The sequence below is a fragment of the Muntiacus reevesi genome, chromosome 8 (assembly GCF_963930625.1).
Source record: "Muntiacus reevesi chromosome 8, mMunRee1.1, whole genome shotgun sequence".
Taxonomy (NCBI): domain Eukaryota; kingdom Metazoa; phylum Chordata; class Mammalia; order Artiodactyla; family Cervidae; genus Muntiacus; species Muntiacus reevesi.
Window position 1 is genome coordinate 81336034 of NC_089256.1, and position 24283 is coordinate 81360316.

At 37.9% G+C, this 24283-nt stretch overlaps 1 pseudogene; it reads left to right on the top strand.

Annotated features, from left to right (window-relative positions):
* Positions 1 to 10462, top strand: part of LOC136172972 (prostaglandin E synthase 3-like) — a 50525-nt pseudogene extending 40063 nt beyond the window's left edge.
* The last annotated feature ends 13821 nt before the right edge of the window (positions 10463 to 24283 follow it).

Sequence of the window (24283 nt, forward strand, 5' to 3'; positions counted from 1 at the left end):
ATTGAGCTTGTTAGGTGTTAGTTTTCCTAGGAACAGAAAAGGTAGCTCCTTTAAGGCCCCGTGGGCAATCCTATAAACAGTATTTCCTACATCCATGTATTTTGAGGAATTACTATACTGACCCTAGAAAAGCAGGCTACAGAAAAAGTTAGACTGTTCTGTTGTAACAAGACCATCTCTACAGGTTAAATATATTTTTTTTAAAAGGGGGAAACAGACATATTTTCTGTGATCTACTTTTTATCTTGCATAGTGTAACAAGAATATTTACTTGTTTTTACTTTGTAATTGTCTCTATTAGAGAATAGAAGAATCCCATAAAAAGTAACCTAATGTTAATGATAAAGTTCTAATTAGACATTATGGTTCTCCATCATTTGGGTACTATAGTGTGAGCAAGGACCATCCTTGATCATGAACTCTCAAGATATAATAGAATTGAGGAAAGAAGAGACATTCTTGAGTTTTCTTCTCAAACTCTAAAACAACTCCATTGTTAGTGAAAAACTTCATAGGAGAACCAAAAACCAGTGACCACGTGTGTCTTACCTAATTACTATTTAATGTAATCCCTCATTTAAAATATACACAGAGGAATGTATATATGTACATATGTGTGTGTGTATGTGTGTATATATATAAACGTATATACATATAAAGACTGATAGATGATCTGACTTTTAGGTCTGTCTTAAATTCTGAATGCTTCACTAACTTACGATTATATCTTTTTGAGGTTCTATACCCAAATTTAACTAAAACAGCTGTCTCTTCCTTCCTTTCCTCTCTCCTTTCTTCCTTCTTTGCCCTGTGCCTCCTCTTCCTCCCTCCCTTTCTTTTTATAGTAGCCTCTTCATTTCTGATCATAAACAAAAAGAAAAAAGTTTAGAGGATCTACCAAGGATGCTTTTCTTAAAAGGAACTATTATTAGGTTTTGGTTATAATTATAGTTTGATTTTGAAACAACTTTATTGCAAAATAGTTCACATAACATGTTGGGGTCCTTTAATGGGCCAGAACCTGGTGGTACGAAGTTGAAAATAAGAAAGTGAAAGAGAGAAAGAGGCTGATATTGCCTGGTTTACGCAGAGGACCAATAAAGACCTTGACACAGGACTTGCATCGCTCACGAAGGCACCAGGCGCCCTCTCGAGGGGGTCTTAGAAGCCCAGGCAGGAAAGTGAGCATGACGGGTCTCCACGCTCCAGAGAATCAGCCAGAAAAAAAGAGAGAGAGAGAGAGAGAGAGAGAGAGAAACAAACAAACAAAGAAAGACCTGGGGACCTAAGCTCTGATGGAGCAAAGGTGCTTTAATGATTTTTCTATGAGTATATATAGGCTGTGGTACAAGAAACTTCTTTCGGGAATGATAGAGATCAGAAAACCAAACGTACAGCAACCGTTACCAAGGGAACAAGGGGTAATGTTAGTCACAAGGTCAGGGGACAATCCATATCTCGCGAAGGGGGAGCAAGACTAAGCAGTTTTGTCCTAAAGAGAATGTTTGCTAAAGGAGACCAAGCCTGCCTCACACAGTGACCTCAGTCCCTGGGAGCAGCGCGCTGTTCCGCTTGAAGAGGGACAAAGGACTCAGAGAGACAGCACGTAGGAATCCTCCCGTCAAACATTCCCTGACAATAACATATAATCTGCCTCTCTAATTGGCACAATGAAATGGTTCTCAGCATATTCACAAAATTGTGCAACCATTGCCACTATTTGAGGACATCTGCATAATTCTAAAAAGAAATTCCATAGGGATTAGCACTCACTTCCTATTTCTCCCAAACGTCAATGCCATTCCTTAGCCCTAAAAAAACACCAATTTACTTTGTCTTTATAATCCGGCCTATGCTGAATGTTTCATGTAAATAATATCATGTAATATATGGTCTTTTGGAACCAATTACTTTCCTCTTGTACAATGTTGTGAAGGTTCATCTATTTTTGTGTCCAAATTATATTGCACTATAAAGATATATCACATTCTGTTTATTCATCAACTGGTGGGCATCTGCATTGTTTCCACTTGAGGGCTATCATGAATAATCTTGGTATGAATATTCATGTACAAGTTTTTAAATAAACAATTGTTTCCATTATCTTGGGTGTATACCAAAGAGTGGGATTTCTGGGTCATATGATAACTCTATTTAACTTTTGCAAACTAATAAATTGTTTTCCATAGGAGTCACATCATTTTACATTTCCATCAGCAATGTATATTGATTCTCTTTTCTCTACATCCTCACGGACACTTGCTGCTATCTGTCTTTTGATTCTAAATATGATAATCAGAATAAAATGGTATCTTATTGTGGTTCAATTTGTATTTCTCTAATGACTAGTGATGTTGAGCATTATTTCACATGCTTGTTTCTCATTCGTGCATATTCTCTGGAGAAATTCAAGTCAGATTCTCTGACCATGTTTTAATTCAGTTATCTGCCTTTGCATTATTGTGTTATAATATATATACTTTACGTATTCTCAATACCAGTACCTTATTAGATGCATGAATTAGACACATTGTCTCCCACACTGGAGTCTGTCCTTCTCACTTTCTTGATGGCATTCTTTGAAGCACACAAGTCTTTAATTTTAACGAAGCTCGGTTCATTTTTTCTATATCACTTCTGTCTTCATGTTATATCTAAGGAGCCATGACCTAATACAGGGTCACAAACATTTACTGTTATATGTCCTTCAAAGGATACTACAGTTTTAACTCTTCCATTTAGTCTATGATTCATTTTGAATTAATATTTGTACATGGTATGAGGTAGCAGTCCAAATGCATTGTTTTACATGTGATTATTCAGGTTTCCCAGCACTACTTTTTGAAAAGACTATTCTTTCTCTACTGAATCATTTTTGAAAACTTTGTCTAAAGTCAATTGGTTGTAAACATAAGAGTTTATTTCTGAATCCCAATTCTATTCCACTGATCTATACCCCTAGCTTTATGTTAGTACCATACTGTCTCAACTACTATAGATTTGTAATAAATACTGAGATCATGAAGTGTCAGTCTTCAAACTTTGTTCTTTAGTTCAAGATTTCTTTGACTATTCTGGGCCTCTTGTATTTTCAAATGAGCTTTGGAATCAGCTTCTCAATTTCTGCCACAAAGCCTGCTGTGATTTTAGCAGGGATAGTACTGAATCTGTAAACAAATTTTTAGCATGTATTCACCTCCTGTATCTGCTGTAACAAGTCACTAAAAACTGGTGGCCTGAAAGTATAAATATTGCTTCTTTCTCAGCTCTGAAGGCCAGAATTCTAAAACAAGATATCAGCAGGGTCACATTTTCTTTGGAGGCTCTAGGAATAATCTCTTCCTTGTATCACCAGTTACTGATGGCTATTGGCATTCCTTGACTTGTGGCCACACACTACAATCTCTGCTTCTGTGGTCACATTGTGTCTTTTTCAATCTGTATCACGTCTCCTCTGCCTCACTCCTCTAAGAACATATATCAAGATCTTTAACTATATGTGCAAAGACTCCTTTTCTGAATAAGGTAACATTCAGAGGTTCCAGGAATTAGAAAGAGGACATATCTCTTGAGGGGATCACAATTTAGCCCACTACAGGAAGTATTCCCATTATAACAATATTATTTTGTAATCCATGAACACAAATGTCTTTTCGTTTGTTTGGTTCAGTTCAGTTCATTCATTTAGGTCTTATTTAATTGATTTTGTCATTTTTAGTGCACAAAAATAGCACTACTTTTGTTAAATTTATTTCTATTTTTTTATTTTTGATGCTATGAAAAATGGAAACGCTTATTTTCAGATTGTTCATTTTTATAATTGTAAATACAAGCAATTTTGTATAGATATTATGCTTTGAAACTCTGCTGATTCATTTCTTATTTTTAATATCTTTTTACTGAACTCCTTAGAATTTTCTATATACAAGGTTATATCTGCAAATTGTACATCTTCAAAACTAGAAATAGCTCTATTTCTCTGATCCTAATTTGGCTATTTCTATCCTTTTTTTTTTTTTTGGATGTTTTACATAATTTCTCTAGCTAGGACCTTCAGTACAATGTTAGATGAAACTGTCAAGAGTAAATATCCTTGTCTAGTTTCTGTTTTTAAGAAAACATACTGAGGCTTTTTCATCATTAAGTGTGATATTGACAATGTATTTTCTTTAATTTTTTTAATTTTTTATTTTTCAGTGGGTTTTGTCATACATTGATATGAATCAGCCATAGAGTTACACGAATTCCCCATCCTGGTCCCCCATCCCACCTCCCTCTCAACCCGATTCCTCTGGGTCTTCCCAGCCCACCAGGCCCAAACACTTGACTCATGCTTCCCACATGGGCTGGTGGTCTGTTTCACCACAGATAGTATACATGCTGTTCTTTCGAAACATCCCACCCTCACCTTCTCCCACAGAGTTCAAAAGTCTGTTCTGTACTTCTGCGTCTCTTCTTCTGCCCTGCATATAGGGCCATCGTTACCATCTTTCTAAATTCCGTATATATGTGTTAGTATACTGTAATGTTCTTTATCTTTCTGGCTTACTTCACCCTGTAAAATGGGTTCCAGTTTCATCCATCTCATTAGAACTGATTCAAATGAATTCTTTTTAATGGCTACGTAATATTTCATGATGTATATGTACCACAGCTTCCTTATCCATTCATCTGCTGATGGGCATCTAGGTTGCTTCCATGTCCTGGCTATTATAAACAGTGCTGCGATGAACATTGGGGTGCACGTGTCTCTTTCAGATCTGGATTCCTCAGTGTGTATGCCCAGAAGTGGTATTGCTGGGTCATATGGTAGTTCTATTTCCAGTTTTTTAAGAAATCTCCACACTGTTTTCCATAGTGGCTGTGCTAGCTTGCATTCCCACCAACAGTGTAAGAGGGTTCCCTTTTCTCCACACCCTCTCCAGCATTTATTGCTTGTAGACTTTTGGATAGCAGCCATCCTGACTGGCGTGTAATGGTACCTCATTGTGGTTTTGATTTGCATTTCTCTGATAATGAGTGTTGTGGAGCATCTTTTCATGTGTTTGTTAGCCATCTGTATGTCTTCTTTGGAGAAATGTCTGTTTAGTTCTTTGGCCCATTTTTTGATTGGGTCATTTATTTTTCTGGAATTGAGCTTCAGGAGTTGCTTGTATATTTTTGAGATTAATCCTTTGTCTGTTTCCTCATTTGCTATTATTTTCTCCCAATCTGAGGGCTGTCTTTTCACCTTACTTATAGTTTCCTTTGTAGTGCAAAAGCTTTTAAGTTTCATTAGGTCCCATTTGTTTATTTTTGCTTTTATTTCCAATATTCTGGGAGGTGGGTCATAGAAGATCTTGCTGTGATTTATGTCGGAGAGTGTTTTGCCTATGTTCTCCTCTAGGAGTTTTATAGTTTCTGGTCTTACATTTAGATCTTTAATCCATTTTGAGTTTATTTTTGTGTATGGTGTTAGAAAGTGTTCTAGTTTCATTCTTTTACAAGTGGTTGACCAGTTTTCCCAGCACCACTTGTTAACTTTTTTCCATTGTATATCCTTGCCTCCTTTGTCAAAGATAAGGTGTCCATAGGTTCGGGGATTTATCTCTGGGCTTTCTATTCTGTTCCATTGATCTATATTTCTGTCTTTGTGCCAGTACCATACTGTCTTGATGACTGTGGCTTTGTAGTAGAGGCTGAAGTCAGGCAGGTTGATTCCTCCAGTTCCATTCTTCTTTCTCAAGATTACTTTGGCTATTCGAGGTTTTTTGTATTTCCATACAAATTGTGAAATTATTTGTTCTAGTTCTGTGAAAAATACCGTTGGTAGCTTGATAGGGATTGCATTGAATCTATAGATGGCTTTGGGTAGAATAGCCATTTTGACAATATTGATTCTTCCAATCCATGAACACGGTATGTTTCTCCATCTGTTTGTGTCCTCTTTGATTTCTTTCATCAATGTTTTATAGTTTTCTGTGTATAGGTCTTTTGTTTCTTTAGGTAGATATACTCCTAAGTATTTTATTCTTTTTGTTGCAATGGTGAATGGTATTGTTTCCTTAATTTCTCTTTCTGTTTTTTCATTGTTAGTATATAGGAATGCAAGGGATTTCTGTGTGTTAATTTTATATCCTGCAACTTTACTATATTCATTGATTAGCTCTAGTAATTTTCTGGAAGAGTCTTTAGGGTTTTCTATGTAGAGGATCATGTCATCTGCAAACAGTGAGAGTTTCACTTCTTCTTTTCCTATCTGGATTCCTTTTACATCTTTTTCTGCTCTGATTGCTGTGGCCAAAACTTCCAACACTATGTTGAATAGTAGTGGTGAGAGTGGGCATCCTTGTCTTGTTCCTGATTTCAGAGGAAATGCTTTCAATTTTTCCCCATTGAGGGTGATGCTTGCTGTGGGTTTGTCATATATAGCTTTTATTATGTTGAGGTATGTTCCTTCTATTCCTGCTTTCTGGAGAGTTTTAATCATAAATGAGTGTTGAATTTTGTCAAAGGCTTTCTCCGCATCTATTGAGATAATCATATGGTGACAATGTATTTTTATCATAGATGCACCCTCTTAGGTTGAGAAGCTCCCTTCTATTCTTAGCTCCTTGAATTTCTTTTAGTCATGAAAGAATGTTGGATTCCTTCAAATGCTTCTTTTTTTTTTTTTTTTTTTTTTGCATTTATTGATTTTGTCCTTTATTGATACAGTGTACTACATTAAATAATTTTTTTGATGTTAATCCAGGCTTGCATTCCTGCAATAAATTCCCACTTGGTCATATGCTATAATGCCTTTTATGTGGCTGGATTTAGTTTTCTAGTATTCTATTAAAGATTTATGCATCTTTATAGGTGCTGTTTATATGCAATCCTTCTGCAGGGGTTAATCTTTTATTTCACACCTTATGTTCATAAAGTTCTTTTAAAGAATCACCTATCTACAATTACTCATATGAATTACCATGAGGTGTCTCAGCATTCCTCATGAACCATAAATATAGAAGGCACTTACCTCCTTCTCACTTCCAAGAGTGATTAAATTGCACCAGAGTCATATCATGAATTTCCTTTTATTTATTTTAGAACTGTTGCTTAAAATTCCATTACAACTGCATTCCTTAGTGAAAATAAAGTGTTAGTCTCTCAGTTGTGCCCAACTCTTTGTGACCTCATGGACTGTAGCCCGCCAGGCTTCTCTGTCCATGAAATTCTCCAGGCAAGAATACTGCAGTAGGTAGCCATTCCCTTCTCCAGAGGATCTTTCCAACCCAGGGATTGAACTCAGTTTCTGAGTCACCAGAGTTAATATCAGGTTAATATCTGAAACTCTCAGAGTTAATATCAAAGTTCTCAACAAGGAAGTTTCTGTCCCCTGGTATTAATATTTCAATAGCGAGTGCCACTTTCAGAACTGAGTTCCATAGTTATAGTGATTCTCAGCATGAATGACAGAAAATAGAGCTAATGGTGTTGCACCATTCTCCACCCAGTTTAGAGACCTTATATTTTCTATAACCTAACACTGCTCCACAGGGATTAATGAACTCTCCATAAGAACCATGCATAAGGGATATATGTCATATCTCTTCATACAATACTATTGAGTCAAGGACTCATATACAAAAATACAGATAATCTGCATTATCTAAAAACACACTTTAGGTACTTTATTTATAGTCTGACTTCAGTTTCCTGGGAGTACTGTTAAGGTTAAATAAAAGTGTATATTTCAAGTGTCAGGCGCTATGCCAGATACAATTAACTGAGTGAGTGAAGTCGCTCAGTCCTGTCCGACTCTTTGTGACCCCGTGAACTGTAGCCAGCCAGGCTCCTCTGTCCATGGGATTCTCCAGGCAAGAGTACTGGAGTGGGTTGCCATTTCCTTCTCTACCAGATACAATTAGCATGTATTAAACGGCATCCTTTTGTTTTTACAGATAGATGAGGATTAATGGAAACTGTTTAGTAAAGTACATAGGATCTACAAAAGGCTTGAAAACTCAAAAGATTTTGGTATGGCCGTTGCACTGATGATGATGGTGATAATGAGGATGCTGAAGACACTAAATCCAGAAACAGGGTTCAAATCCTAGCCCTGCTACTTGTTCTCTACCTTAGGCTGACCAAGTCTCTGAGCCTTATTTTCATCATATACAAATGGAGACGCTGCCCATTTCCCAAAACTGTTGGGAGAAGCAAATGAAATTATGCTTAAGACACTATCACTTGTAGTGTAAAGCCAAGTACCAATATTTATTGCCATAACTGATGCAATTTTGCCTAAGTAGAGCAACCATTCAGTAAGCTTTGAATTGAAATCTATTGAATTTTAATACATCATTGGATGTGTGTGGAATAATTGGGTTGTCATATTTGATTATTTTCAGATATCAATAATAGTTGCTTGAGATGTATGGCCAAAGTAGCAGAGTAGGAAGATACTGAGCTCACCTTCTCCTAGGGGCACACACGCAAACAACAACAATTTATCTATTTATAGAGCTACCATCTACAAAAATGACCTAAAGACCAGCAGAGAATATTTTTCACAACTAAAGATATAAAGAAATAAGCATAACAAAATAGGTAGAAATGGAAGAGACACAGGATATTCAAGGTCCACACCCCTGATTATGCAACCCACAAACAGGATGGTAATCACAATTGGAGAGGTTCTCCCCTAGGAGCAAGAGGTCTGAGCCTCACGTCAGGCTCTGCAGCCTGGGAGTCCAGTACCAGGAAGACAAGCCCCTAAAATACCTGACTTTGAAAGTCAGAAGGGTTTGTATACAGGAAAGCTGGAGGCCTTTAGGAAACAGACTTCTCTTGTAAATGGTGTGTCCAAAATCACTGCAAGTCCTAGCACAGAAGAAAGTAATCAGTAAGGAGCCTGGTCAGATCTACTTCCTGATCCTGGAAGAACCTCCCAAAGGAGGAATCAACTGGAACTTCCTTTGAGGTCATAGACACTGGCAGAACAGTTATCAAAAAAGAAAAAAAACACAATAAATAACATATATTAGTGAGAACGTGGAAAAAATGAAACCGTAGTAGCTATTACTAGGATAGTAAATTGATGCAGCCACTATGGAAAACAATATGGAAGTTCCTTTAAAAATAAACAACAGAACTACAATGATTCAACAATTGATTGAATATGATTTGAGTTGGTGATTCCACTTCTAGGTTTTTACCCAAAAAACACAAAAAATTGGAAAGTTTTATGCATTTTAATGTTTGTTGCAGTATTATTTATAGGATCCAAGCTATGAAGGCAAAATTAAGTGTCTACCAACAGATGAACGTATAAAGATGTGGTGTACATACATATGCATGTGTTTGTGTGTGTACAAACACACACAATAAATACACAATGGAATATTAGTCATAATAAATGAGATCTTGCCACTTGCAACAACATGGGTGAATCTAAAGGGTATTATGCTGAGTAATGTAAGTCAGACAGAATGAGAAATATCACATGATCTCCCTTAAATGTAAAATTTTAAAAAAAAAAGAAAATTCATAGATATATAGAGAACTAAGTGGTTATCAAAAGAGAGGAAATGGGTCTTTGGTAAAATAGTTGAAGGGGATTAAGAGGCAAAACCTCCAGTTATAAAAGAAATAAGCCATGGGGATATAACATACAGCCCAAAGAATAAGGTCAGTAATATTATAATTTTGTATAGTGACATATGGTTACTAGACTTTATGGTAGTGATTGTTTCACAATATTTACAAATATGAAATCATTATATAGTATACCTGAAACTGACATAATATCATATGCCAATTATAATTCAATTGAAAAATTTAATAAAATTTTTTAAAATGTTTAAAACACATCTCCCCAAAAAATATCTGCTTTAGCAGTGAAATGTTTAAAGTTCAGAAATAATCTCTCATTGAAATAGCACCTGACAAAAAGCATGTAGAGAGTGCTTTTTGGCAACAACTCTAAAACTCAAATTTTATCTAGAAGAATCTATGTAGCATCTTTAAAAACAAAGGAGTTTAGGGTGGAAGAAAAAGAGTTCCAGCTATATCTTTATTCCAGAGGATAAAGATAGAGGGGATTGGGGTTAGAGAACTAAAATTGTTCTGGTTTCTGTCCCTCTGCTAAAGGAAATCTTCATTAAGATGTTAGAAAGGAAAATGCCCAGCTAACCTGTAACTAGCTTCCTAACTTTTCCAATAAACAGGAAAACGCAGAGACAAGGTTCTGACCCAAGGCTACCTAATAGCTTCTCTACAGTAAAGCAGCAATGCTTTTAAGAAGCAACTTCTAAACAAATAACAAACACAGAATGAGCCCTGTGTGACCCCAAGGAAATCATTTGACACACTGGGTCTCATTTTTTTCTATCAGCAAAATAATACTACCCCCTATCCACATCCCAAATGTCGTCATGATAAAGGAGTTGATTCTCTGAAAGCGCAGGGAGTCCGAGAGGTGAAACATGCTCTATGAACACAAAGTACAACCCCTTAATAATTTATAAGTTCTTGTGTTTCTGTTTTGTTTAGGTTTTGATATTGAGCTCTGGAGTGGTTATTTTAGAGAACTGTTTTTCTGTTATATTTTTTCATTTATATAAGAAAAAACCACATAAGTGAAAGATCTTGCTACAACTTCAGAATCAACAGCACACAAGACGGTAACTACAGGAGAACTTTCTGAAATATCTGCCATAGTTAAAGACTGTCATTTATCTTTTTCCTAACATAATAGGTATGGAAGACTCCCATCCACTCAAGAAACATTGATTGAGGCTAGACTTCCCATCAAAAATTGTACAAGTGAAAAATCAGGCCACCATGATGATGAAATATCTGACTTTGCTCCCACATCAGAAGAAGACAACTAACAGCTATTCAAGAACAAGATACCACTGAGGGAATCTTAGAATGTGAAGGTGAAGCAGAAGCAGCTCCCTGCCCCTCAGTGACCAAGACAGATTTCATGAGAAGGTAACAGAAGTGGCTGCACTTTGATGACTTTGCCTCTCCTCCGGGTCAGTGAAGCACCACAGTTAACAGCTCCCCTGAGTCTCCAGTTCCTCCAGTGTGAAAAGAGAACACAGAAAACAAACAGCTCTCTCCCAGCATTGAAATCATTAGTGGGAGCTCCTATTCTGATCTTGCTCTACAGGCACTCTCAATGTGACAGATAAAGGAAGACAATCTTGGAACTACTGGCATACAAACCTTGGCAGATTGAATTCATACGTGCAGCACCCAAATACTAACCACCATAGCTTTGCTGATTTGCAGAACCATTCTTGGGGCTCACTTTGACCAGGGATCTCAGCAGGGTGAAGATCTGACTAATTTGGATACTCAAACAAGGAGTTTTCCAGCCCTAAAGCCTGGCTTACTCATGCCTAGGCAAGTAGTCACAGTCTTACCTACTGTGGAGAGGAACTTCTAGCCCCTTGTGGCCAGAAAGACTAGCCATAACTACCTGGATACTTGTGTTCCAGTGGTGCTCTAGTCCAGAGAGTGGACACGAGCCTCAAAACTCTCATAGCCCCACAACCAGCTGTGTCCAAAGCCAGCCCACCCACCAGCAGGCTGGCACCACCACTGGCGCCCCCTAGGCCCCACCCACCAGTGAGCCGACACCAACTCTGGGAAACCGCAACCAGACACATAAGAATCTGAGCCCATCAATCAGCAGGCCAACATCCACTCTAGGAACCTCAGGGCCCTGTATTTAGGGACTTGTAACCTGGTTTTGCATACCAGTGAGCAAGCACTAGCCCAAGGACCCTCTGGCCCTGTCGACCAAAGAACCTAAACCAATGCCAGGACCCTGCAGCCAGAGTCCCCAGAAGCTGGCCTCACCCACCAGTGGGAGGAAACCAGACCTGAACCACCATAGCCTACATTATCAGTACCTAGATCAGTCACCAGCTATATATACACCTCATGGTAACAACTATATATAAACCTCATGGTAATCTAAAACTGAAAACCTATGATAGACATGCACAAAAGAATCCAAACAAAACACTTAAGACACTCATAAAATCACAAGGAAAGAGAACAAAAGAATAAAGGAACAAAAAAGAACTACTAAAAGCCAAATAATTGGAAATAAGTCCATAATTGTCAATAATTACTCTAAATTATAAACATCTATTGAAATAGAAAAAGCAAGAAAATTCCAGAAAAACATCTACTTCTACTTTATTGACTATGCTAAAGTCTTTGACCGTGTGGATCACAACAAACTGCGGAAAATTCTTAAAGAGATGGGAATACCAAATGATCTTACCTACATCCTGAGAAATCTGTGTGCACATCAAGAAGCAACACTTAGAATCAGACAAGGGGTTACAGACTAGTCCAAATTGGGGAAGAAGTACATCAAGGCTGTATATTGTCACCCTGCTTATTTAATTATATGCAGAGTACATTATGTGAAATGCCAGGCTGGATGAAGCACAAACTGGAATCAAGATCGCCAGGAGAAATATCAATAACATCAGATATGGAGATGACACTACCCTTATGGCAGAAAGCAAAGAAGAACTAAAGAGCTTCTTGATGAAAGTGAAAGAGGAGAGTGAAAAAGTTGGCTTAAAGCTCAACATTCAAAAAACGAAGATCATGGCAGCTGGTCCCATCACTTCATGGCAAATAGATGGGGAAACAATGGAAACAGTGAGAGATTTTATTTTCTTGAGCTTCAAAATCACTGCAGATGGTGACTGCAGTCGTGAACTTAAAAGACGCTTGCTCCTTGGAAGAAAAGCTATGACAAACCTAGACAGCATACTAAAAAGCAGAGATATTACTTTGCCAACAAAAGTCCATGTAGTCAAAGCTGTGGTTTTTCCAGTAGTCATGTGTGGATTTGGGAGTTGGACCATAAAGAAGTGTGAGCACTGAAGAATTGATGCTTTTGAACTATGGTGTTGAAGAAGACTCTTGAGAGTCCCTTGGACAGCAAGGAGATCAAACCAGTCAATTCTAAAGGAAATCAATCCTGAATATTCATTGGAAGAACTGATGCTGAAACTGAAACACCAATACTTTGGCCACCTGATGCCAAGAACTGACTGATTAGAAAAGACCCTGTTGCTGGGAAAGATTGAAGGCAGGAGGAGAAGGGGACAATAGGGGACAAGATGGTTGAATAGCATCATCAACTCACTGGACATGAGTTTGAGCAAACTCCAGGAGTTGGTGATGGACAGGGAAGCCTGGCATGCTGCAGTTCATGGGATCACAAAGAGTTGAACATGACTGAGTAACTGAACTGAACTGATGCTAAATTTAAATTGATTAAATGTTGAATCAAAAGACACAGTCACTGAATGGATAAAAAAAACAAGATTCATCTATGTGCTGCCTACAATATCCTTGGGCTTCCCTTGTGGTTAAGCAGTAAAGAATTCACCTACAATGAAGGAGACATGAGTTTGATTCCTGGGTCAGGAAGATCCTCTGAAGAAGAAAATGGCAACTCATTCCAGTATCCCTGCCTGGGAAATCCCATGGACAGTGGAGCCTCAGGGAGCTACAATCCATGGAGTCACAAAAGAGTTAGACATGATCAAGCAATTAAAGAGACAGTAATAAGATACTCAATTTAGGTATAAAGACACATAAACTAAAAGTGCAGGAATGGAAAAGGTATTACATATTAAAGGAAAAAAACAAAGTCAGGATAACAATATTTATAACAGACAAAAGAGTTTAAAAAAAAAAAAGACTGTAACAAAAAACAAAAACATTACAAAATGATCATGAGATCAATCTAAAAAATATAACAGTTGTAAATATATATGTACCCAACATATGAGCATCTACATACAGAAAGCAAATATTAACAGAAATAAATGGAGAAATTAACAATAACACAATAATAGTAGAAGACTTTTATATCTTACATTTGTTAACAGATCATTCAGACGTAAGATCAATAAGGAAGTACTGGCCATCTAGGACAAACGTGATCAGATGAATTTAATAGGTATATATAGAACATTTCATCTGAAAGCAGAAGAGTACACATTATTTTCAACATACTTGGAGCATCTTCCAGGATAGATCACTTGCTGTGACCCAGAACAAGGCTTGGTAAATTTAAGACTGAAATTACTTCAAGCATCTTTTTAGACCATAAAGCTATGAGACCAGAAATCAGCTATAAAGAAAATGTAGAAAACAACCATGTGGAATCTAAACCATAGATACTAAAGCAATGAGTTACTGAAGAAATCAAAGAGGAAATCAAAAAATACCTAGAGACAAATGAAAATGAAATAACTCACAATTTATGAGATGCAGAAAAAGCAATTCTAAGAGGGAAGTTTATAGCAATAGAAGCCTACCTCAGAAAAAAGAAAAATATATAAAATGAATACCATTACCTTACACCTAGATGGACTAGAAAAAGAACAAACAAAACACAGTGTTAGTAGGAAAAGAGATATCATAAAGATCAGAGCAGAAAGGAATGAAATAAACATTAAAAACAATAGAAAATATCAATGAAACTGAGAGCTCATTCTCTCAAAACATAAAGTAAATTGATAAACCTTTATCCAGACTCATCAAATAAAAAAGAGGGCCAAAATCAATAAAACAGAAGAAATCACAAAAAAACACCACATTAATACAAGGGATCATAAGAGATTACCATAAACAATTATAAGCCAATAAAATTGACAACATAGAAGAAATGGATAAATTCCTAGCAATATACAATTTCTCAAGACTGAATTGGGAAAAATTAGAAAACATGAATAGACCAATTCAGTTCAGTTCAGTCGCTCAGTCGTGTCTGACTGTTTGCGACCCCATGAATCGCAGCACACCAGGCCTCCCTCTCCATCACCAACTCCCGGAGTTTATTCAAACTCATGTCCATTGAGTCGGTGAGGCCAACCAGTCATCTCATCCTTTGTCGTCCCCTTCTCCTCCTGCCCTCAATATTTCCCAGCATCAGGGTATTTTCCAATGAGTCAGCTCTCCACATCAGGTGGCCAAAGTATTGGAGTTTCAGCTTCAGCATCAGTCCTTCCAATGAACACCCAGGACTTATCTCCTTTAGGATGGACTGGTTGGATCTCCTTACAGTCCAAGGGACTCTCAAGAGTCTTCAACACCATAGTTCAAAAGCATCAATTCTTCTGTGTTCACCCTTCTTTATAGTCCATCTCTCACATCCACACATGACCACTGGAAAAACCATAGCCTTGACTAGACAGACATTTGTTGACAGAGTAATGTCACTGCTTTTTAATATGCTGTCTAGTTTGGTCATAGCTTTCCTTCCAAGGAGTAAACGTCTTTTAATTTCATGGGTGCAATCACCATCTGCAGTGATTTTGGAGCTCATAAAATAAAGTCAGCCTATGTTTCCACTGTTTCCCCATCTTATTTGCCAAGAAGTGATGGGACCAGATGCCAGATCTTAGTTTTCTGAATGTTGAACTTTAAGCCAACTTTTTCACTCTCCTCTTTCACTTTCATCAATAGACTTTTTAGTTCCTCTTCACTTTCTGCCAGAAGGGTGGTATCATCTGCATATCTGAAGTTATTGATATTTCTCCCGGCAATCTTGATTCCAGCTTGTGCTTCCTCCAGCACAGCATTTCTCATGATGTGCTCTGCCTATAAGTTAAATAAGCAGGGTGACAATATACAACCTTGACGTACTCCTTTTCCTATTTGGAACCAGTCTGTTGGTCCATGTCCAGTTCTAACTGTTGCTTCCTGACATGCATACAGATTTCTCAAGAGGCAGGTCAGGTGGTCTGGTATTCCCATCTCATTCAGAACTTTCCACAGTTTATTGCGATCCACACAGTCAAAGGCTTTGGCATAGTCAATAAAGTAGAAATAGATGTTCTTCTGGAACTCTCTTGCTTTTTCAATGATCCAGCAGATGTTGGCAATTTGATCTCTGGTTCCTCTGCCTTTTCTAATCCAGCTTGAACATCTGGAAGTTCACGGTTCACATATTGCTGAAGCCTGGCTTGGAGAATTTTAAGCATCACTTTACTAGCGTGTGAGATGAGTGCAATTGTGCAGCAGTTCGAGCATTCTTTGGCATTGCCTTTCTTTGGGATTGGAATGAAAACTGACCTTTTCCAGTCCTGTGGCCACTGCTGAGTTTTCCAAATGCTGGCATATTGAGTGCAGCACTTTCACAGTATCATCTTTCAGAATTTGAAATAGCCCAATTGGAAATCCATCACCTCCACTAGCTTTGTTCATAGTGACTGATAAGCTTCAAAGCTGTACTGTATTGGCACAAAAACAGATACATAAATCAATGAAACAGAATAGAATGTCCAGAAAAGAACCCATATTCATATAAGCAATTAATCTGTGACAAAGGATACTTGAATATACAATGGGGAAAAGACAGCCTTTTCAATAAAATGTGCCAGGAAAACAGGACATTTATATGCAAAGAATCTTTTCACATCATAACAAGAAGTCAAAATGTATTAGACTTAAATGTAAAACCAGAAACCATAAAATTCCTAGTAGAAAACATAGGCAACATGCTCTCTGACATCATTCTTAGCAGCAAGTTTTTGGATATATCCCCACAGGCAAGGAAAACAAATGCAAAAATAAATGAGACTTCACCAAACTAAATGCTTTCACACAGGAAAGGAAACTACCAACAAAACAAAAAGGTCACCAACTGAATTCTAGAAGATGTTAGTGAATGAGTTAATGTCCAAAATATACAAAGAAAATACACAACTCAATATCAAAAAACAAACAACCCTATTAAAATATGGACATTTCTGAGCAGACATTTCTCCAAAGAAGACATACAGATATCCAACAGGCATGCCAATAAAATGTTCAACATCACTAATCATCAGGGAATTGCAAATCAAAACCACAGTTGAGAGCTCACCTCACTACTCTCAGAACGGTTTTTATCAAAAAGACAACAAATAACAAGTGCTGGAGAGAACATGGAGAAAAGCAAACCCTAATACATTATCAATGGGAATAAAAATCTGTGCATTCACTATGGAAACCAATATGAAGTTTCTTCAAAAGATTTAAAATAATAACACCATATGATTAAACAATTACTTTCCTGAGTATTTTCCAAAGTAAGGAAAATAGTAATTAGAAAAGATATATGCACCTCTGTGGGGCTTCCCTGGTGGCTGAGTGGTAAAGAATCCACCTGCAATACAGGAGATGTGGGTTCAATCCCTGGGTCAGGAAGATCTCCTGGAGAAGGCCATAGCAATCCACTCCACTCCTGCCCATGTAAAGGCAGGAAATCCCATGGACAGAGAAGCCTGCTGGGCTATAGTTGTAAAGTGTCAGACACAACTGAAGTGACATGTACCCTGATGTCCATTAAAGCATTATTTACAGCAACCAAGATATGGAAGCCACCTAAGCCACCAACAAGAGATGATTGATAAAGAATATCTGGTATATACATATCTACACAATGGAATATCAGTCATAAGAATAAAATATTGCCATTTGTAGCAACATGGATGGACCTAGAGGGTATGATGCTAAGTGAGATAAATCAGACAGTAAATGACTAATACTATATAATTTCAATTATATGGGGAATCTTAAAAAAAATGAACACACATAACAAAACAAAAAACATTCTTAGATAATGAGGACAAATATTTAGTTGCCAACAGAGGGCAGGATTAGAGCAAGAGTGAAATAAGTGAGGGAGATTAAGGGGTTCAGTTCAGTCCAGTTCAGTTCAGTCACTCAGTCGTGTCCGACTCTTTGCAACCCCATGAATTGCAGCACGCCAGGCCTCCCTGTCCATCACAAACTCCAGGAGTTTACTCAATCTCATGCCCATCGAGTCATTGATGCCATCCAGCCATCTCATCCTCTGTTGTCCCCTTCTCCTCCTGCCCCCAGTCCCTCCCAGCATCAGGGTCTTTTCCAATGAGTCAGCTCTTCACTTCAGGTGACCAAAGTATTGGAGTTTCAGCTTCAGCATCAGTCCTTCCAATGAACACCCAGGACTGATCTCCTTGAGGATGGACTGGTTGGATCTCCTTGCAGTCCAAGGGATTCTCAAGAGTCTTCTCCAATATCACAGTTCAAAAGCATCAATTTTTCAGTGCTCAGCTTTCTTCACAGTCCAACTCTCACATCCATACATGACCACTGGAAAAACCATAGCCTTGACTAGACGGACCTTTGTTGGCAAAGTAATGTCTCTGCTTTTTAATATGCTATCTAAGTTGGTCATCACTTTCCTTCCAGGACTAAATGTCTTTTAATTTCATGACTGCAGTCACCATCTGCAGTGATTTTGGAGCCCAAGAAAATAAAGTCTGACACTGTTTCCACTGTTTCCCCATCTGTAGGCCATGAAGTGATGGGACCAGATGCCATGATCTTAGTTTTCTGAATATTAAGCTTTAAGCCAACTTTTTCACTCTCCTCTTTCACTTTCATCAAGAGGCTTTTTAGTTCCTCTTCACTCTCTGCCATAAGGGTGGTGTCATCTGCATATCTGAGGTTACTGATATTTCTCCCAGCAATCTTGATTCCAGCTTGTGCTTCTTCCAGATTAAGGGGTACAAAAGTACAAATTTCTGTTGCAAGATAGATGAGTCATGGGTATGAAGTGTACAGTGTGAGGAAGATAGTAATTATTTAATACTTTTTTCTGTATGGTAACTGCTGATAACTAGACTTATCATTGTGATCATTTTGAAATGTATAGAAATATCTAATTACTGTGTTATATGATAGGAACTGTCATAGCATTGCTGGTCAGTCATACTTCAAAAACAAATAGGATCAGATTTGTCACAGAGACAAAGAGTAGATGGGTAGAGGGGAATTGGATGAAGGCAGTCAGAAGGTTATAAGATAATTAAATAGAGAGATGTAATGTACAACATGATGACTATAGCTAACACTGTTGTATATAGGAAAGTCAAGAGAATAAATCCTGAGAGTTTTGTGCAAGAAGAAATTCTTTTTCATTTTTCCTTTCTTTTCATTTTATTGTATCATATGAGAAGACGGATGTTAGCTGAACCTATTGTGGTAGTTATTTTACAATATATATAAATCAAACCACCATGCTATATGCCTTAATCTTATGAAGTAAAGTATATCAATTATTTCTCATTAAAACTGGGGAATAAAGGAAGCCCTGAGAATACTCAAGACAAGGTTAGGTCCCATCTTGGAGACAATCTAAAGGAAGACAGATGCAGAATCAAAGAGTCAAAATGTGATGCTGTTACCACTATTTTTAAGGTGGAACACGGCCTTGGAAGTGGTTAATTTATTGATTGGTTTGATTCATTTTAATCAATAACAGCCACTATTGTGGCTGCTGGAGCCTCTTTGGACCATGTAAGACTCAGCAGCTGGTCAAAGGTAAAAACCAATACTACTAGTCTGAGAACAAGAAGATATAAGCTCTGGGTCCACTGCTGACATTAATTAGTTGGGTAAGCCTTACATCACCATTTGCAACAAGTTTTGCTAGATGATTGCTAAAATTCTCTCCTGCTCCCACATTTACAAAACCTTTCTGGTATTATTTTTCTTGCTATTCACCTTTTCTTCCATCTCCTCGGTGCTGTGTCTTTAAATCATTTGAAGAGAAATTGAATATTTATTTTCTTTTATCATGGAAAATCAACACTATTATTAGGACAGATGAGAGGTTCACAGACCACTGTCCAGAAAGTTAGATTTCAAACTGACCCTTTGTAAACCGACCCAAAATCGAACTGGAAGCATGCTTTTCTGCTCTCTGGAAGATGCCTGGGCCCTATCCAATGTTTATATAGGGTTACCAAACAGATTAGTTTAAGTAGACTGACAGCGCCAGCACCATTACAGTATGTAAATGAAGGGCCCTGACAAAGCCTCCCGAAGGGAAATGGATGAACGAATTGGCTAAATCGGCTATGTATGAAAAATTGATCAACAAAGAACCAAATAATGAGCAGCCGTAGGACATTTCCACAGCTCGAATAAAGAAAACAGATGATTTTTCAGTTCAAATTCTCTGTCGTTAAAACTTGGAAATACCTAAGCCTCTATGACCCTGAAGAATTATCAAGTCAGGACCCACTCACAAAACAGACTCAGGATGAAATAGCTCAGGCTGTGCAGAGTAAGGCTAGGGAGCTGACGAGAAACAAACTGCCTACTCAGCTGAGAACTGTCAAAACGTCACCAAAAAAAAAAAAAAAAAAAAAAAAAAGGATATTTTAAACAAGCCATTATTTGAGGGTGGCAAAGAAAGCAGGGAATGCTTGGGTTTTTTTTCCCCCATCCTAAACTTCAACTTTGGGTTTTGAAGGAGAAAAGGCAGCTTTATTTAGAATAATGGTTTAATCAAAGCATATATTTCTGTGAATTCATGTCAGTTTTCCTCTGCACCCAGCTTAGCTTCCTAGCATGCCAGGAACAAAAGCCTCAGCTGGCAGAGGAACAACCCTGATTCGGTCTCTCTGCTGCGCTTCCTGGGAATGTACGTGTAAAACCCACCTCCTGTGCCTGGGGATGCCAGAACCCCAAATCCTACATGCAAGCTCAGGCCATCAAATAACTGTTCTTGACTCCCAGGGGGTTCTTTTGCTCTGACCATGTTATCACTTCTGATTTTCCTTTCAAGGGTTTTTTACTGACATTTCAAGTAACGTCAGACTCAAACTGAGTTTGTCAGCATGGATATGCTCTGCTCCTACTTTTAAGAGAAGAGCTCAAAGCTCAGTAATTAAAATGCTGATTAACTTTTAAATACTGAAGAGTTTTATTTTGCTTCTGAGAACCTCACGCTTGAAGCTGGGATTCTCTATGTGGGGCCGAGGGGTGCTGCTTCTTATTATCAAATGTGGAGTATTAAGAAAAAGGGCAAGTGAAACTCAACTGAATGCCCCAGGGACATTAGGAACACAAATGAATCCCAAGGAGGAGTGTAAGTTTTGTGGAGCATAAAGCTTTGCAAATGTCAATGACTGGGAGAGACTGGAGCACTGACCTTCAGGTGTGGCAAGGGGGAAAATGATATGGCAATGGGACCAGAGATGTAGGAAAGAGCCAGATCACAGAAAGGAGGTTGATTTAATTCTAAAAGTAATAGGAAGACAGTCAAGGTTTTTAAGGAAGGATCTGATATAAGCCGATAGGCTTTTAAATAATATGTTTTAAAATTTTTAATTACCTATCAATGTGTTTACCTGAACACTGAATGCTTACTTATGTGCTAGTTAATATTTTAAGGGCTTTACACAGTGTCCTATGAGATAGGTCTGATTACTATCCCTCTTCACAGATTAGGAAGTTGATGCACAACAGGTCAAGTCACTTGCCCAGGGTAAGACATTTTATAAGTGGCAGAGCTGTGATCTGAGCTCCAGCAATACGACTAAAGCATTTTTGAGTTTTAATCCATCATAGCATTGCTTCAATGCCCAGTCAAAGGTTACTGACAGTACCCATTGTCTACAACACAAACTGTGTGTCACATAATTTATATAAAATTCACTCTACTTTTTAGTCTTCTCATTAGACAGCATTATTAAATACAGTGAGTTCTGTACTTTCCACTATCTTCCATTTTCCCACTGAATGAGGGCTTTTAGATACTCATGGTCAAGTGCTTCATGTGAATTTTCCTTAGGAAGTAACTCAGAATGATGATAACATGTAACATAATCCATAAGGCAAAAACCCTTAACCTTCAAATATCCCTTTTCACTTTTCTACTTTAATTGACACATATTCCCTGAGGGCACTTCTTTGTTTTCAGCCATTGTAGCTGTTATACCCTCTCCCAAAGGTAAAGAGGTATGTTTACTTTGCTCCTCTAAATAACTCTTAGACCAAACTTCTTCCCTTCTACTTCAAATCACACCGGCTTCTCGTCTTTATTCAGTCACATAGTGACCTTCATGGTATGTCTCACCCAGCGACTTCACCCCTTTTATCTGGGGCAGCCCTTCCTTAACTTCCTTCCTTTGCCAGTTTAGACTTATCATCTTATCTCCATGACTTATCATCATAATCATATTCTTATAGATGCCTCATGGGGCCTTCTGTCTCCCATCACACTTGCTGGCAACCTCCTGAATAAACTCAACTGGGTTTGTTTTGTTTTTTTTTTTTTCAGTCCCTGACTCTTGAAACCAGAAAAGCGCTTTGGCACTATAAATCTGTGAGTGCCAACTTCAAACGCACTTTATACTCCACTTCTGCCTCAAGGGAGTGTCTGACCTAGGCCACAAGCAGATTATTTGGGAAATATTGCAGATGCCTGAGCATGACCTCATGCCAATTAAATTAATTTCTAGGGATTAGGTAAAGTTTAGCATATTTTTAGGGCTTCTCTTGTAGCTCAGCTGGTCAAGAACCTGTCTGCAATTCAGGATACCCCAGTTTGATTCCTGGGTTGGAAAGTTCCCCTTGAGACGGGATAGGCTACCCACTCCAGTATTCACAGGCTTCCCAGGGGTTCAGACTGTAAAGAATCTGCCTGCAATGCAGCAGACCTGAGTTATATTCCTGGGTTGGTAAGATCCCCTGGAGGAGGGCATAGAAACCCACTCCAGATTCTTGCCTGGAGAATCCCATGGACAGAGGAGCCCGATGGGCTACATTCCACGGGGTTGCAGAGTTGGACATGACTGAGTGACTAAGCACATCGTTTTTAAACTGCTTGGATGATTCTAATGTGCAGCCAAAGATTTTTGTTTAAAAAAAAAAAAAAACAACACTGCTGTTACCATTTTCAGCTGGTGATCTCATTCCACATTTCCACAAGAATCAGAAGCCATTAGATGATAAATCCCTCATCTTCCTCCAGCGACTCCATAGAATACCGTCTATTCTATCTCCAGATTTTGTCACAAATCGACCCACATTTCACCATCTCTACTGCCACAGCCCTGGCCCAGATCATCATCAGCTCTTCTCTGAAGCTTTCCATCAGCATCTCTAACTCCACGTGTTTTGTTTGCTACCAACTGTTCTCCACCCACCTTCAAGACTGATGTTGTAAACATTTAAAACATTCTACTACATCTTATCTTACTGAGATTACAATGAGATAATCTTTGCCAAGGCCTTCAGTGTCTTTGTCCTCCATCCCCTCTTTAATTAATAAAGTGCATCCATTCTATACCCCATTTCTCTCACCAAGTAATTCAAACACTAGCCTCCATCATTCCACAAATCAAGAGCCTCCTATGCTGCTGCTTCTGGCATGACCTCTGACCTACCCTCATCCTCACTTCCACCTTTAGACTGGCTAACTCCTACTCATAGTCAGGCTTTCTATCCAAGTATCTCTTCCACAGAGAGAAGTTCTGTTTCCCAATAAAATTCTCTTCGCTCCTATTTTTCTTTCTTATAACATTCTGAGTTTTCCTTCTTAATACTTCTCATTTTTTGTAATCATTATTTCAAGTGTGTGTTTAGACATCTAACGGAGGTAAATTCCATGAGGTCAGGAGCCATGCTGAATTCTTCTCCACTACATGTAGAGTCCCTAGTTTGTTTTCTGCCACATGGTAGAAAAGCGATAACCCATCTCCTGATCATTGACTCTGTGAAAAAATTTTAGACCACTCTGAGATTGTTTTCCAAGGAATCTTCGTGACTGATTCCTAACAATTTCATTTCAAATTAAACCCAAAAAATAATGTAGCATGATTGTAATGTTGTCAGACTATATTAGACACACTTCAGATTTGATTATACCATCAATCTGGCCATATGTAAGGCATTCTTTCTTATAACAATTCATGAATAATTGAGGCCCCTGATATCCAGATTATAGTCTATTCTCCAATACAACACATCTAGGATTAACTGAACATCAGTGGATGTCTCCATCTGACAAATGGACTATTTTTATCTTTCATTTCTTACTTTCTCACTTTGATCAAATTAAATTGTTATACACTAATTCAATTTTATTGTCACTCAAAGCCCCATCTTTTGGCTATACTGATCATTTTCATGAACGTATTTTCAATTTAATTTACTCTGTATCTGTATACTCTTGTTCTATATTCTTTCATTTGTTCTTTCATTAATTCGTGAGTTGGATGCTAAACTCATTAACTTCTATTCATTCTCCTTTTCAACGATATAAATGAAGCCCACAAAATAACCTTCTATATCAGATTGGCAAACAGCAGCCTGCAGACCATATCCAGCCCCCTGGTCTACTTCCCCAGGGCTAAGAATGTTATTTACATGTTCAAAGAGTTGCAAATACAAAATGAAAAAGGAATATGTAACAGAAAGCATGTATAGCTCAATTCAG